Source organism: Neoarius graeffei, chromosome 26 (genome assembly GCF_027579695.1).
Source record: "Neoarius graeffei isolate fNeoGra1 chromosome 26, fNeoGra1.pri, whole genome shotgun sequence".
NCBI lineage: Eukaryota > Metazoa > Chordata > Actinopteri > Siluriformes > Ariidae > Neoarius > Neoarius graeffei.
The window spans coordinates 17771378-17775873 of record NC_083594.1 but is presented as its reverse complement, the minus strand read 5'-3'; the positions used below and the strand labels follow the sequence as shown (position 1 = coordinate 17775873).

The following is a 4496-nucleotide window of genomic DNA, read 5'->3' as shown; positions in this document are numbered from 1 at the left end:
TTAGAACATCTGTGTAAAATGGTAACGTCTATAAGTTACATCTGGAGCTGTGCACAACTTCACTCACATCAGCAGTTTTCAAACCACTGATAAAATACACGGACGTGTCAAACTATAGTAAAAGCCGATGTCAGACCTTTCCTTTATACTGCCCAGGTCAGACGGCAGGCTGCAACTAGTTTTCAACTACTTGCATCTACCTGCGATAACAAAATCGCAGTTAGACGCAAGACTGGTCTTGCGTCGACGCACGACAATGCAGATAATGGCAGAGTGTCTTTAGTAGAGGCAGGTTGACTCAAGTGGACCACGATCCGTTCGCATTTCAGCTGCGATTTGCTTCCGATTGGTGCAAATAGCAGGTTGACGCAAGTAGAGGCAGGCAGTCGTGCAACACTTGAGCGATCAATCGCAGGTTGAAGCAGGTAGTGGCAACTAGATGCAGGGGAAGACAAGTGTTTAGAGATGACTGCGATGCATCACTCCTGCAAATAGTTTACAACAACCTGCGAGCAGTCTTATGGCCTTATATTTTTTAAAAGGTTTTCCGTGCACTGCGTCAACCTGCGTCTGCTGTTTGATTCAAATTAAAAACTCTGCATCTTGCAATACGTCTGATCACAACAAAGGATTTGACGCAAAACGTCTGCGTCCACCTGTGACCGGTCGCCACCGGACCGATCGCAGGTCGCAACATACGTCTTTCTGCCATCTGACCTGGGCATACCCAAGATCAGCTAAGCTCATACTTGCATAGGAATCATATTCACAACATACTGTATTTCAGTCAGTGTGTAGGCTTCGGCACAATACTAAATCAGCGCTGGTTAAAGTAGTAAACAACCTACTACTCTTCTGATCAGGGTTGTGTTTCTTTGCTTGTATTACTTGATCTCAGTGCAGCTTCTGATGGCCTAGATAACAATAGTTTTCTCTTTTTCTAGAACTTTATTTTCAGAGCCATGTAAGCTCGTTTCTGGTTTAGACTTTATCTGATTGGGCGATATCAGTTTGGTATCATTATTGGCAACAGTCTCACGTTTGAAGCTCATAGATAAAATTAATAGGACAAACTTTTATAACTAAACTAAAATGATGTTAAATAATGCAGACAAAAGCTTGTTTTAACATCTCACATGCAGGACTGATCAATTAAAAAGAATATTATAATTACAGTTAAAATCAAATTATCATTCTTATTTAAGATGAAAACAAAAGAATCAGACTTTCATTTATAGAACAACACCTTCAGGTCTCAGATGTACCTAGCTCACACTGCATAATCTGTGCCAAGGAAAAACAATATGAGGCATCTTGAGTGGAAACTGCTCACGTAGCTGACAGGAAGACACACTCTCTCAGGGAGTGTGTCACTGGATCTGACAGACCAGTGGGAAGGTGATGATGAAGAGCATGGGAACAGAGGCTTTTGGATTAACACGCATCTGTGAGTGTCAGTGGCCTGAATAAACATGGACATGGCCTGTCCAAAGCATCCAACGCCAGCCATGCATGACGGCACAGCTGGCAGTGCACACAGATACTGTTCCTAAAGCTGAGCTCTTACATAACTTTTAAAGCTGAAATAGTTATATTGTTCAAGTCATATTATACAAGTGTATTATATATATATAATGTTTTAATTTATTTATTATATCATATCGACACGAGCGTTTTACTGGGAAATATACCACTCGTACGAACTACAGCCGGGACACTGAGTAACATATTTTCCAATATCTTCACTCATGAGGATACTGATGATTTGTTTTAATTAACTTGTGTAGTTTTTGTTTGTGAATGCGTCTATATAATAAAAAGAAAATTACACGTTGGCTTGAAGATATGAAGTTTATCTTCTCGTGCTGAAAAACTCATATTTTTTTCATACAAAATACATCCTGGACCTAAGTGACATATTTAAATAATATTGGCTGGCTTTGAGTGGTCTGTCAGATATATTCCCTTCAGCTAGCATGATACTGAACGAGTTGAAGATGAGTTCAATATCATTCTAGCTGAATGGAATATATCCGAGAGACCACAAAAAAAGCCAGCCAATATTATTAATATTATACATACACACTCTCTTCATATCAGCATTCTCAAAGGCCAGCGCTAGCTTACCCACGACTCTGTGCTGTTAGCATGGCAGTCCAGTTGCCTTCCAGCCGGTGTAGCATTCATCACTAGAATTAGTGAAGGCCAACGCTCGCTTACCCACAAATCGGTGCTATTCGCAAGGCAGTCCAGTTACCTTCCAGCCGGTGTCGCATTGAGCAGTAGTATTAGCGAAGGCCAACGCTCGCTTACCCACAACTCGGTGCTGTTAGCATGGCAGTCCAGTTACCTTCCAGCCGGTGTAGCGCTCATCAATAATGTGAGTGAAAGCTAACGCTAGCGCAGTCAAGCCAGTGCTACCAAGAGCGACTAGTGCAGGCTAGTGTACAAGAAACTAAGATTTCTGTCTCCAGACTCTTCTTCCACGCACACTCGCCGCAGTACTTTTCACTCATACTTAAGTATTAATTTCCTCATGTAATTTATTTAGTTACTTTTAAAATCAACATCTACAGCTACACACAACAAAGCTACCTGGCAGCCAAAATTCTCTCAAAATCTTCCATTTCTAACGACGCAAACCTGGCAGCCATATTTGTTTACAAACTGTCACAGTCGCTCGCTAGCACGGAAGTTTTATGCCTCCAACGTGTGACGAAGTGTTGTCTTGACAACCATGCAATATCATATTCAACGCTCATTCTCCATTGGGTAGAGTGACGTAATACACGTAGCATAAGCGGTATGCTAACAATACTGCATGCTATCAAACCAAATATATGAAACCCACTAGAAGGGAATAGAATACATATATGTTATTTACCAGCTGGGAGGTCCGTATCGTGAAATACCGTGACCGAGGTCTTGAAAGTACTGAGCGAGGCCCTCTGGGCCGAGGTCAGTATTCAAGGCCGAGGTCACGGTATTTCACCATACGGACCGACCTTAAGCTGGTAAATAATATATTTATTTTTTTCTTTACCAAATTCTAACAGAAAACGAGAGCGCCCGAAAGGGAAAACCGAGCTGAGCCGCCATTTTGAATCCTCATTCACGGCTGTAATGCAAATTATTTCCTCCTCGGTATACAAGTGCACTTCCATGGCAGGAAAAAAAATACATTTTGCCGCCTATGTAGTCCCCTATTTATACAAAATTGAGTCATTCAGGATTCAGCTATGTTTTTGCTCGGCGTTAGCAAGTTAGAGGTTTTTAGCTTTCTCCCGAAATGTTTTTATTTCTTCTTCCTCAGGGTAGTAAAATTCGCTTTCGCTGTGAACACTGTGGTTATCGCCATCCATGCTGTAAAATTAACACTATTTTGAATCCTCATTCATGGCTGTAATGCAAATTGCTTTCTCCTCGGTATACAAGTGCACTTCCATGGCAGGAAAAAAAAAACATTTTGCCGCCTATGTAGTCCCCTATTTATACAAAATTGAGTCATTCAGGATTCAGCCATGTTTTTGCTCAGCGTTAGCAAATTAGAGTTTTTTAGCTTTCTCCTGAAATGTTTTATTTTATTTCTTCTTCCTCAGGGTAGTAAAACTCGCTTTCGCTGTGAAGACTGTCGTTATCGCTATCCATGATGTAAAATTAATGCTATTCTCCTGAGAAATGCTGATAAAAATGTATAAGATTTTTAATAATCTTATAAATAAATCTTATTTAAAAAGATAAATGTTGACAAAAAATGCTACTATATTTGTTGTTGTTGTGAACGAGCGAGTCGCCAGAGGTCCATTACTGGGGTCTGTACCGTAGGATACGAACCCGCTCACCAGCCAATCAGAGCGCAGGATTTGATGGAAACCGGACCGCGAAAAAAATAAATGTTTTTATTCCATGGAAAAAGTGTCCTGTATGTATAATAATTCCTGATGTTTTATGCCAATGACGTCACTCCTAGTGTTTTACCTGTGTCAGGATGGCCGAGTGGTCTAAGGCGCCAGACTCAAGGTTTCCTCCCTTCTGTACTATCGGGTATTCTGGTCTCTGAATAGAGGCGTGGGTTCGAATCCCACTTCTGACACATGCATATTTTGTGGGCAGCACGGTGGTGTAGTGGTTAGCACGGTCACCTCACAGCAAGAAGGTTCCGGGTTCAAACCCAGCGGCCGGCGAGGACCTTTCTGTGTGGAGTTTGCATGTGCTCCCCACAGTCCAAAGACATGCAGTTAGGTTGATGTGGGGCAGCCTTGGGCTGAGGTGCCCTTGAGCAAGGTACCTGACCCCTGACTGCTCCCTGGGCGCTCTGGTGTGGCTGCCCACTACTCTGGGTGTGTGTGTTCACTGCTTCAGATGGGTTAAATGCAGAGGATGAATTTCACTGTGCTTGACGTGTGCATGTGACAAATAAAGGTTTCTTTCTTTCTTTTCTTTTTCTTTCCTGTTGACTTGATGCGTGTCGTCAAAATGGTGAACTGGTTCAAAAT

At 41.9% G+C, this 4496-nt stretch overlaps 1 non-coding gene across 1 annotated transcript; it reads left to right on the top strand.

Moving 5' to 3' along the window:
* Nucleotides 1-3982: 3982 nt before the first annotated feature.
* Nucleotides 3983-4093, top strand: trnal-caa (transfer RNA leucine (anticodon CAA)). The gene is made up of 2 exons: nt 3983-4020; nt 4048-4093. It is a non-coding gene; the product is annotated as a tRNA-Leu (tRNA).
* The last annotated feature ends 403 nt before the right edge of the window (nt 4094-4496 follow it).